At 58.2% G+C, this 12,004-nt stretch overlaps 1 long non-coding RNA gene across 3 annotated transcripts; it reads right to left on the bottom strand.

Moving 5' to 3' along the window:
- Positions 1-4,001: 4,001 nt before the first annotated feature.
- On the bottom strand, positions 4,002-11,499 carry LOC144376513 (uncharacterized). 3 transcript variants are annotated; one of them, XR_013437069.1, is made up of 3 exons: positions 9,793-11,499; positions 5,227-9,286; positions 4,002-4,586 (listed from the first exon to the last, which is right to left on the bottom strand). It is a non-coding gene; the product is annotated as an uncharacterized LOC144376513 (long non-coding RNA). The 3 variants fall into 3 exon arrangements; XR_013437068.1 differs by having other exon boundaries at positions 4,002-5,832; positions 6,120-9,286; XR_013437067.1 differs by having other exon boundaries at positions 4,002-9,286.
- Between the last annotated feature and the right edge of the window lie 505 nt (positions 11,500-12,004).

Genomic DNA, 12,004 nt, shown 5'->3' with positions numbered 1-12,004 from the left:
GCCAGGGGTGGGGACCTGCCACTGAGTGGTCCTTTGCCTGGTTGTAAATCTGCCCTGGCAGAGCCAGTCAGTGACCTCACACCTGGCCTGCATCTGGACTTTGTGGTAAAGACCTAAATAAAGTGAGGTGAGGCATTTCCTCCCGAGCGTCACTGAGACAGCGCAGTACTCAGGAAATGCAGCGCAGCGGTGATGACTTCAGAATCTTAAAATGAAATCCAGTCAGCCAAACCGAACTCCCCAGGCCTCTTCTCAGAGCTCGACTCTGCTTCACTTAGCCCGACAGTCTGTGCACAGGTCTGTCCGCAGGTGAGAGACGGCGAGAGCCCTCCGAGCGCCAGCCGGCCTGCAGTGCGCTCATCTGGAGTGAGCCCCGGAAGCCCAACAGTGCCCCAGCAGATGTGGGAGCCAGCGGCTCCTCTGCTGTTTGGACTGGAGGCATTTGGCCCCAATTCTGGTTTCCCAGAATTCTTCCTCCCAGCACGGCCTCTGGGAAACCAAACATTGTCCTCACCGACACAGGCTCTGAGTAAACAGTGCCATTCAAGGTCCCAACGGACTGCAAGTAAACAGGGATGAGCAGTTGCCAGTTTCCAACTCCTGACCTTTGTTTTAAGGACAAATTTTGAGACCATGACCCCCACCCAGCCTTGACCCAAATCTGCCGAAATGGCTTGTCTTTTGCATCTGCATTTAGGAATAAAGAAGGACGATAGTCAGGTGGAGGCTGAGCAGAGACGCTGTGTGAATACCTGGGCTGCTGCACTTGGGGCTGGGGGATGCTCAGCCAAAGGCACCTGCTGTGCCACCTCAGGCTTACAGGGAGAGGACATCGCGTGGTTTAAGCAAAGGTGGGCTTCAAGATTGCAATGGTGTATCTGTAAAAAGGCTCCCAACGCTATCTCAAGTCACAAGCAGTGGTAAATCTGGATCCTTTGGGAAGTCAGGACAAGGATGAGGGATATTACCTAACAAGATGAAGCGCTGTGTAGAAGGCAAATGCTTCTAATTCTACTTGGTCTTCTTTAGCTTACATATCAATTAATGTGCCAGTCAGCTTTTCATTACTGTAAAACAATACCTGAGACAAATATACTTAAAAAGGAGAAAGGTTGATTTTGGCTGGCAGTTCTGGAGGCTTCAGTTCACAATTAATGACCTATTGACTATGACCCCATGACCTATTGACTATGCCCCTGCTCCCGAAGCTCCCAGCACTTCCCACAGCACCACACTGGGCACTAAGCCTTTAACACTTGGGCCTTGGGGGGCCTTCCAGATCCAAGCCACAGCAATTAGCTTCCACTCCACGGTGGTCTCTGAGGACAGCAAGGGCCATGGAGCTGTTCGAGGCGACTGCCCTCTGCTTCCTGATGAGCTCATGCTGCCTTGTCCCTCTTTGCTGCTGGCTGAGCAGCAAGCCTCCTGCGTCCTGCGTGCTCCCATGGGACATGTCCTGGGGAGGACAGAGGGGTCATGCGAGGCTGAGTCAGACCTGACCACATGCAGAGCTCGTAGGGGTACATGCACGCACACATCCCCACTTCAGCTGCTCTGTGCTCCGCACCCCCAGGCCCGGCCACCAAACCTTGTGCACTGGGAGGCTGCTGACTTGACTCCTCTGGGCCCTCCCCCATCTCAGGCCCCTGTGCATGCAGGTGCATGGTGACAGACACCAGGCACAAGGGACCCTGGAGCTCAGTTATTCTAAGGGGATTTCACCAGATGGATTTTCCCCTAGTGGGCGGGGAGGGGAGAGTGTCAAAAGCACTAGGGAGAGTGTCGGAAGCCTTCAGGTGGGCAGTGAGTAACCCCTCTGTCTCTCTCACCAACTCTCAGAGGAGCAGCAAAGGGAGAAGGCAGTGGACAGGCCTGGGCCTAGCTGTCCAGGTCCTGGAGCACAGTGGTGGTCAGCCCTGAGGGTCTGCTCAGCGACATTTCCTTTATTCTGTCCCTGCCACCTCCCACTGCCCCACCCCAGCCAGTCTCTAAGAGGCCTCTGCACCCACAAATCCTCCCACAGGCAGGGCCAGGCCCTCAGAGGCCCAGGGCAGTGTGGAGACGAGAGGGGTCCATGTGGCTGGGTTCCCTCTCCCTAATGGGAGGAACTACATTTTGTGTGTGTGTGTGTGTGTGTGTGTGTGTGTGTGTGTAGCTGGGGACTGAACCCAGGGCCTTGTGCACTCGAGGCAAGCACTCTACCAACTAAGCTATGTCCCCAGCCCCCTGATGGCAGGCACTAAACAGAACCAGAGGAGGACGTGGAGCAGGACTGGGCAGAAAGACAGCCGAGCCTGAGACAGGTTGAGCCTGGACCTCCTCGTGAACATCCCAGGGTTCTAAAGTCTAGAGGGGTACAAGGAAACAGCACCTCGTCATGCGCTGGGTTATCAACACCTGAAACCAACTTCTTCCTCTTCCCTCCTGCCAAGCTCAGGCAGCAGCTGCCAGGCTGGAGTGCGACCAGGTGGTAGAACCCAGGGTGACGGCAGGAATGGGCACATCCAGTGCTGTCGCCTCTGGCTCCCAGGGAGGCCTGTTCTAGGGACAGGAGCACTCGCCAGGCTGGAGCAGGGACTTCAGAAGACACCCCAGCTGAGCAGGCAGGTGGTGAGAACGGGACCACACAGGCCCAGGGTCCTCAAAGGTTGCCATGTGTGGGGTGTAAGGTAGAGACCTAGGGGTGGGGTCCGAGGTCACACGTGGAGCTTGGTTGGTCATCTGACAGGGGCTTAGGACCTCAGGGACCAGGAATAACCTGGGAGGGAGCGGCTGCAGCCTGGCTGCCTCCTGAGCTCCCAAGATGCAGAGAAGCCCCACCCTCGGCAGCTGCCACAGGCCTCGAGGCTCCCCAGTCCCAGGCCTGGTCCTTCACTAGCTGGCTGACCCCTCCCAGCGCTCTGCGCCTCAGCTTCCTGTGGCTGCAGGGAGGCCAAAGAACAAAATGTAGTCACCAGCTACGGCCAGGACCAAGGGAAGCCACGATGTAAAAGTACTTTGTAAAAAGCCTTCTTTGCTGTCATGATTGTCAATCTTGTCGGAAGCACCCGTCGATGGCACTGAGGTAGGGGCATGGAGAAACCCGGCGAGGGCGATGTCCACGGGCCTCACCCTCAATGTGGTGGGCGTCCTTCTCTCCCCAGCTGCAGTTGTCAAGTGGTGTCATGAGCACCCAGGTGGTCTGGCCTCAGGCCAAAATGAGAGAGGGGTCTGTCTTGGAGGGGACATGGTCAGGAAGGTCAGTCCATCACAGAAGGTAAACAGAGGCTCAAATACAATGGCCCTGTTGAGAATCTGGAGTCCTCTGGCCTCCCCTGCACCTACCTCAACACAGCCTGTCTCCCTCCTAGGGTGAGGGTTCCGGCCTTGTTACCAGGGACCAGTAGGGACTGACCTGCGGCCCACCTGAGCCTGCTGGACAGCCCCCACCAACGAGTGGCCATGACAGGCAGAGTGAACGTGGTTACACCGTGTTGAGCAATTCCGGCCCAATTCTGCTCTGGGCTACAGTTACGTCGCAAGCCGGGAGCGTTAGATGAAGGTTGACTGAGCAGAGTCCTCTCCTGCCCCTGGCTCTGGACTGAGTCATGGCACAGTGCATGCCTTCATGACTCAGCCCTGCCGTCAGTGAAGCAATCTGAGGCCATCGCACAGGCGTTCCCTGTCACAGGCCCCAGAGCACAGGACCCCTGAAGGCACCTGCTTCCCCCCTCCAGCTCAATGTACCTCTATCTATTTCAGATCTCACCCCGCGGGGAGACCTGATGGGTGTCATGGAAGAGGTCTGCTCAGGACACAGCTGGGGATCGACCTCAGGTGCAGGCATAGCCCGTGGGCCTCCACAGCGTGGTCCAAGATGCAGGAGAAGGCCACCCCATCCAACGTCCATCCCAACTGGCCTGCCTCTCCTCCTCTCAGGCTGAGGGCCGTGGCAAGGTGAACTTCCGGCTGATTTTGTAGGGCAAATTAATTTAGACACAAGTTTTCACATGTCAGAAAAATGCAGCTCCAAAGGTTTTGTTATTACCCAAAGACAACAATAAATTCATTGGTCTATTTACCCAAAAGGAACTTACCACAGGGCGTTACAGCCGGGATAAAGCGTTTTCACTTACAGAATGGAGGCACTTACCCATGTTTTCATCTAAATGAGCCCATGGACCACAGCACACAAGGACAACCCTCATCAATGCCTCTGCTTCATTTCCCTCCCTCTCAAACCCCAAGACAAGGATTTGGGTAGAAAAGTGGATCAGGGTGACGCAGGTAGCCCAGGCGAGGCAGGAGAAGCACCTCACTGTGGGCAACCGCAGCTCATGCACGGGGCTGGCTGAGAGGTCCAGCAGAGGGCATCCAGGGCTCTGACCAGTGCGACTGTGTGGGAGGAGGGGCTGCAGCGTCACCTCCAGCTCCTGACACTGCAGGTCTCACCTGCGCTCCCTCAGCTCGCCCACCAGCAGAACCAGAGGACGTTCTCCAGATCCAGGCAGAACCCCAGGGGTGCCCCGCATTTCCCACTGGATCTCCAGGGAGGGCTGAGGCTGGCACTCACAGCTCCACAGGGTGGGCGCTATTTGGTATCATCCCTGCAAACCGTGAGCTTTCATTGAGCTCTCATTGTGCGTGGGTTTGAAGTACCTGCCGCATCCAGGTTCCCAGGAAAGGCTCTCTCCCCTCCGCTGGGCTCCATCTCCGCCCCCCTTCCTCACAAGCCCAGATGCAGGGGGCACCTGCAGGAGGAACTCACAGTCCCTCCCCCCACGCTCTCTTCCCCACTCCTGCCCGTCTCCTTAGGGGACTGTGCAATTCTCTGGTGGTTCATGCTGGGCACAGGGCACCTTCAATGTCCCCATGTTCCATCAGTCTGCATCCTAGGGATTCAGCCTCTGAGCCCTTCTCCATCCAGCCCTCGCTCTGGCCCAGGCTACTCCCTTACCTCTGCCCTGACGTGAGCAGCCACCTCCTCATCGTGTTTACGTCTCCACTCAGACCACACTGTGCACACTGCCCCCCGCGCCAGGCAGTCTGTGCCAGGCCTGGCCTGAGCCGGGGAGGCCCTGCTGTGAGCCCTGGTCCTCCTCACACACCCATCGCCGCACCATTGAGCAGGTTTGGAATTTTGCATTTGGTCATCGCCTGTCTTCCCCACGAGGTCGCACACTCTTTAAAGGCCAGAATGACCCCAGAACCCCCGATCCTGGCGCCAAGCGGACACTCAGCACTCACCTGGTGAGTGCCTGGAGGAGTCCCATGGAACTGAGGAGGTGGAGGAGCCGGGCCTCAGAAGGGGGGGCTGCACAGGGCACCATCAGAGCTGGGCCTCCAGGTGAGCCAGAGCTCAAAGCAGCTGCCAAGCAGGAAGCAAGGCCTTGCCTGCCGGCTTTGAAGTGTGGAGGGGCAGACGCCTGCTGGGCCGGGCTGGAGGAAGGCAAGGCTGGGCCCAGGAGAGGTTCCGGCTCTGCCCCATTGCCGAGCAGCAACTCAGCCAAGACATCAGCCCAGAGCCCAGATGGCAAAGCCGTGCCTCAGTGAGGCCATGGCCAGCTCCTTATCCAGCTGGAGGACCAAGGCGAACCCCACAGACAGAGGGGCTCCCTCAGGGTCAGAGCCACAGGAAGCAGCAAATGCCGACCTTCTGCCCCGACTCTGACCTCCGCTTCTGTGTCTCCTTCCCTGCTCCTCTTGGCTCTCTCTCTCCCTCACCGGGACCCTGCAGTGGCCCTTCACTTGGTCACATCTGCAAAGTCCCTTTTGCCACATAAGGTCTCCTACTCCTGGGCCTGGGGAGGGGTGTCCACATCCCTGGGAGGGGGTCATTCTCGGCCACAGCATCTGTGAATGAAAAGCGTTTGTGTCCTTGTGCTCCAGTCGGCAGGGGACAGAACACAGCAGGGCGCTCGCTGGGCCCCCAGGCTGGGGCGGCAGGAGTGTCGGGAAGCAAGTCCTCAGGAAGGGGAGCCCAGACAGCAGGCGTGGGAACGTGGGGACGCCAGGCAGGGACTGCGTGCGATGGGAGGTGTCCAACCCTCCCCAGCAAGGACAGGGCTTTGCAGCTCAGCAGAGCAGGGTTCCTGGCACGCTCTGGAGGGTACCTCCACCTGCAGGGCCATCTTCCTCACCGTGGACGACTCCCCTCTGCCCTGGCGTGAGCAGCCACCAGCCTCGTCACCTCATCACCATGAACCTGGCAGGACTCCAGGACCTGAGGGCAGCAGGAGCTGTCAGGCTTTTCCACCCTCCAGGATCCCAAGACGGGGGCTCCGAGCAGAAGGACCGAGAGCCAGGGCCGACTGGGCTGGATGTCAGGTCGGGAGCACGAAGCTCATGGGCAAGTGGAGTCCTCTCCCATGCCACCAGCTGTGATGTGGCGTGTTGCACATCTACGCTTCTGTCACTTGTGTCCTCCCATGCACTGCACGGCTCAGGGCCCTGGGATCTGCTGCGGGGCTGGGGCCTCTCTTTCTACTTGTCCAGGGAGAACCAGCGATGGGCCTTGGGCTGAGCCCTGGGGCCAAGGGACGGCCCGGGAGTTTACAGGGAGATCCATGAGGCGGGTATGGGGGCCCTGGTGACCCTGTCACCCCCAGCCGCCTTCTGGGCAGGGCACCTGCACCGACCTCCCCCTGTTTGCCCTTGGCTTCGGGTTGTCCCGGCTCTGCCAGGGTGTAGCTCACCCCAGGCGACTGCTCTATGCAGAGGGTAAATTTGGCCCCCTCTTGGCACAGGTGTGGAACTCCCCGTTTTAAAACGAACTTTCAGCCAAAAGCCAAGTCTAAGCAGAGCAGTAAAACCCAGGTCCAGGAAGGGGCCGGGATGAGGAGGCTCCCCTAGAATCCCTCCTTTGAGATGGAAGGGGGTTCTGGCAGGTCTACTCCAAGGGAGGCCTGGCAACCCCTAGCGGGATACAGAGAGTCAGAGAGTGTCCCAGCAGAGCTCCGCAATGGAGCAGCCCTGGGACAAGCCACAGGTCCTAGTGTGTCATGGGCTGTCTAGGAGAGGAGCTCTGGGCAGCCAGAGATGGGGTCGAGCCCCACTGCGGACCTCACCTGGGGGGGACCCCGAGAGAAGAGGCTGCAAGCCTGCAACCACATCCCTTTTGTGGAACTGACCAGAGGAGCTTCTGGAAGCCACTAGATTACCTCATCTAGTGGCTTGATCCCTAAGACTGGAGACAGGAGACCATCTTAGAATGAAAAGCCCAGGCACACAGCATCAGGCGGCTGCTTTGAGATGGGTCTTCCAGCTTGGCCACAAACCCTCGGGTCCCCCAACCTCATCACCTCAGCCTGCCCACTGGGCCCAGTGCTGACCGCAACACCCTTCCTGTGTCCCAGGATCCTGCTGCAGCCTCTGCCTTGTGGCCAAGGGAGCTGGGCTGCTGCCTCTCCAGGGTGCCTTCAGACCCCCTGGCCCACGGCTCAGCCTGTGCCCTGGACCACTGCCCCACCTGGTCTCGCAGTACCCAGCTCTCCTTCACCCCTCTTACTGTTCCAACTCGTAAAGCTCCAACTGACGTCCTAAGGCACTTGCTTCAAAGACAAAACCCCCATAGATGCTAACATAGATTGAGATCCGGTTAAGCCAAAAACAAAACCACAGAGAACAGGAGAAAGCTGCTCACTGCGTCCCCTCTTTCCTGTTCCTGAGGTCTGAGGCTGTCTGGCTGAAGAAGCGCTTCCTCTGCCTGGCTGGGGGCTTCGGAGCAGCCAGAAGAGTGGTGCTCACGGCTCTCATCTCCATCGTGGGCTGAGGAAGGACGGCCACAAATTTGGGAACAGAAAGGACACTTCACTTATCTGAGTTCACCAGACCCATAAACCCAACTGTTCTCACGCCCTGCAAGGCCAGGAAGGAGGGAGGCGTTTCTAGGTGTCAAACCAGGCACACACGCTGTTATCATGATCTCTTAGGTTGGAGAAGCCTTCCTTGCTCAAACCACAGAAAATGTTGTAATTCGATTCAGTTGAGTACAACTGACAGCGCAGACACAGGAGGGTCCGCTCTCACAGCACGCCAGGTCTGAAGCAGGCCTTGCGGGCCAGTGTGGCAGCTGAGTGAAATCACCACACACCACTGCTCCTGCTGCTCCTGCTTTGCTGTTCTGTCACATGTGTTCCTCTTCTCAAAGTCAACCCACAGAACAAGAGAGCTGCTGAGGCTCCAGCCTGGCATCCACAGTCCAGTAAATAGAAAGAAAGAAGCAGCTGCCTGCAAGAGAAGTGTGCCATCCATTTGAAGACCTCAGAATTCCCCGAGTACATTTCCATGAATATTTGTTTGACAGAGTATCAACTGGGGGACGAGCAGGCCAGGAGGCTGGGAAATGTGGTCTTTCAGCCAGGCATATTACCACTCCAAATAAAACTGAGTTCTGTTACTAAGAAGGAAGTGGGAGCGGAGGTGGATGCTGGGGTGGGCACGGGTAATCTGACACAGGAACTTATCCTGTTCAAAGGAAAGTCTTCATCATTGATGTTGCCTTTCTTTGTTTCCATAGTTACTGTGTGATGAGCCCGAGTTGTAGCTGGTGCTGAGAGCGATGTTTCCCAGGGTGTGAGCTGTGGCCAGAGCACTTGCCAGCATACCTGAGGCCTGGGCTCTGTCCCCAGCCCCCCGACACACACACACAGACCCAGGGCAGTTCCCACATCCACACCCAGCTCCTGAGCTGCCCACGGTGGCCAGGGATTGATGAGCACTTGCTGCACAACAGCCCACCTTGGCCTGCCTCGGAGCTCACCATGGACTGAAGGTGGGGGTGCCTCTGACCACTCCACCGTGTTTATCTCTAGGGTCTCCATAACCAGAAGCCACAGCAGAGGCTTCAAACCCAACGTGTCTCACGTTCTGTAGGTTGAAGGTCCCAGCTCAAGGTGCCGCAGGGCTGCTTCCTCCAGAGGCCTCCCTCCTGGGCTCGCGGGCAGCGTCATCTCTCTGTGTCCCCAGGTCACCTTCTGTTCCTGTCTGTCCTCGTCATCTTTTCCTGTAAGGACATGAGTCAGATTGGACTAGGGCCACCTTAGTGACCTCATTTAACACTAATCACCTCTTGAAAGACCCTATCTCCCCAGAGTGAGGACTTCGACGTGTGACCTGGGGGCACCACTCAGCCTGAGGTGCCCCTTGAAGCCGGCAATGGCCCCGTGCTGTTGGAACAGGTGCTCCTGACTTGCGGGGCCCCGAGTCAGGGTCTTGGCAGCGTCTCCTCCCCTCGGCGGCTGCTCTGAAGAGGGGCCTCTGGAGGCCGTCATAAATGGAGTGTTCCCCCACCAAGCTCTGGCGTTTCCTAAAACAAAAGGCTGATTTTAGGGAACCTGTCGTCCTGAGAGCAGCGCAGAGCTCCACTGGGACCACTATTCTAGAACACTCTTGCAGTCCGCCTCCTTGCTGGGGAAGGAGCTGCCGGCTGTGCAGTTTCCACTCTTTTCTTGGTTTCCCTGAGCCGAGGCCACCAGGATGTGGCCTCCCATTGACACAAACGGGATGACAACCCAGAGACTGCCACCTAAGGCTGGCAGCATGGGGTCTCAGACCCCTGTGTGAATACCAACAGGACAGGAAACAGACGGGACATCGTAGGACAGTGGAGGGTGCTGGGTACCCCCATGACCGGGGCGACAGGTGGCCCCAGGACCAGTGGCTGCAGAGAGGTAGAGATTGGGGAAAACCCAAGGCCACAGTCCTTACACTGGTGGGCCCTGGCTGAGCAATGTCCTGCAGGACAGAGAGGAACCGACACCTGGACCGGCTCTGGCCCTGCTCCCCTCTAGCCGCTGGCTTTTCAAAACTCACCAGCTTTGGAAGTCACACCGTTAGGCCACCTGTCACCAGTGTCCCACAGGCTTTGCTGCAGAGGACCCTTCTGTCCTGTGGGTCATGATGGTAACGGTCACCAGGGCTACTCTCCAGGGAATCCAGGGCCGATTTTGATAAAACCATGACTCTGCTGGGGCCTGTTCAGGTGACTGACAGGCGACTCTTTGACACTCGGTTCACGCTGATGCTGCCATTTTGAAAGTGGGTGCAGGCCACTGGCCACTGCACCTTTCCCCGCCTCAGGCTCCTGCCTCCTTACCCCACAAACATCCCGAACCCTCACCCCCACTCCAGGGAGGCTGATCCGACACTGGGGTCCTGCTTTAGTCAGCTTTTTTGCTGCAGTGACCAAAAGGCCTGACAAGTACAACTTGAAGGAGGAGGAAAGGCTTATTTGGGGGCTCATGGTTCCAGAAGTCTCAGTCCGTAAACAGCTGGCTCCCCTCTCGGGACTCGAGGTGGCAGAGGGAAGGTCTGGAAACATGGCACCAGGAAGCAGAGACAGTCCCCTCAGCACCGACAAAATACAGACCCCAAAACACACCTCAAGGACCCATGTTCTCCTGCCACACCCCACCTACCTACAGGTGCCACCCAGTGAGCCCCTCTCAGGGGTTTATGCACTGAGTAGGTCAACGTGCTCACACGCCAGTCATTTCACGCCACACCTTCTCGTGCTGTCTCATACACGAGCTTCTGGGGACACCTCCCATCCAGACCCTAACAGGAGGGGCAGAGCCACACAGGAGCCAGGCTTGTGGCAGCCAGCACCGTCGAGATACAGGCTGCTCCCCCACCCGGCCCTTTGGCCTCTGCTGCCCACAGCTCCCTCCCTTGGCAACCCTGGTGCACGTCCCTGAGGCGTGCCTTTCCAGAATGCCCTCAGGTCCGAGGTGCATGCCATCTGCTCAGGCCGCTTGCAGCGCCTGGCTTCCTGTGCTCAGCCAGAGCTCTGAAGGTGGCCGCATCCTGTGTTGGCAATTCTTCACCAGGCAGTAGTCCACCACGTGGAGAGGGCCTGTCTCCTTACCCAAGAGAGCTGGGAAGGACCTCTGGGCTGCTTCCAATTTGGAAGTCAAAGCTGTTCCTGGATTAACACCTGGAAGTGACCTGCAGCTTTTATGCAGAGCGTCCAGCTGGCCAGAATCCACCCAGTTGTTTTCCAAAACACTTGCCCCACTGGACCTTCCCACTAGCACCACATGAGAGCCCAGCCGCTCCACATCCTGCCAACGTCTGGCCCTGGGTTGCCAAACCTGCATCCGCCAGTCTTACAGGTGTGCAGGGGTCTCCTTGTTGCTTCCCCAGTGACGTCTGCACTCTTCTGTGCTCACTGCCATCGTGTCTCGAGTTGGCAGCTGTGACTGTGCAGCCTGTTCTCACAGGTATTCTCCCCGCGCCAGCTGCTCACAGGAGACGTCCTCTCTACTGCTGCCCTGGAGGAGCTAGCTCCGTAGAACACGTTGCATGACAGCCACCCTATGGAGGCCTCTTGGGGACAGTTCACAGCACTCTTGGGGATCACACTCGGGTTTGCTGTGAAGGGTGTAAAAGCCCCCGTTGATGTGGCAGGCAGGACTGTGTAAGTCACTTGCATTCCGCAGGTGGTCCCGAGTGGGGGACATGTAAGTCACCTGCGTTCTGCACCGCAGGCTGTCCCGAGTGGAGGAGAGCCTGGTGCCACACAATTGCACGTTAGAGTCCACAGAGCCTGCAGCTGGGCTAGGTGTGGCCTCATTTAGCTGGCTTTACCAAGTCTGATGGCAGCAGAGGCCACCCACGGGGCTGGGCCAAGAGCAGGGCTGGACCCCAGCAGATGGCAGCAGCCTCACTCAGGCCCACCCCGGAGGCCTTGCTGCCCTGGGCTCATGCCTTGCCCCCCAACGCCCTCTGACGCCCTCTGCCAAGCTCTCTGTGCAGCTGGTGTAGCCACCTAGCTTGAGCCTGGTGTGACCTCCACCCGGGCTCCTTCACAGCCTCTCCGGCTGCCCCGCCAGATGCTCCAGGCCAGTGCTTCTCAGCCGGAGGGATACTGCACCCCGTGGGGTCGCTGGACTATGTCTAGAGGTAGGTAGCTCTGGTTGTTGTGACTGGGAGTATCTTGTGGCCAAGACCCTCTCACATGCACCCGATGGGCACACAGCTCAGGGCACAGCAGGGCACAGTCAAGTGTCACCGAGAAAAGGAC

Source organism: Ictidomys tridecemlineatus, chromosome 3, assembly GCF_052094955.1.
Source record: "Ictidomys tridecemlineatus isolate mIctTri1 chromosome 3, mIctTri1.hap1, whole genome shotgun sequence".
NCBI lineage: Eukaryota > Metazoa > Chordata > Mammalia > Rodentia > Sciuridae > Ictidomys > Ictidomys tridecemlineatus.
The sequence above is the reverse complement of the archived record's forward strand: the minus strand, read 5'-3'. Positions and strand labels throughout refer to the sequence as shown.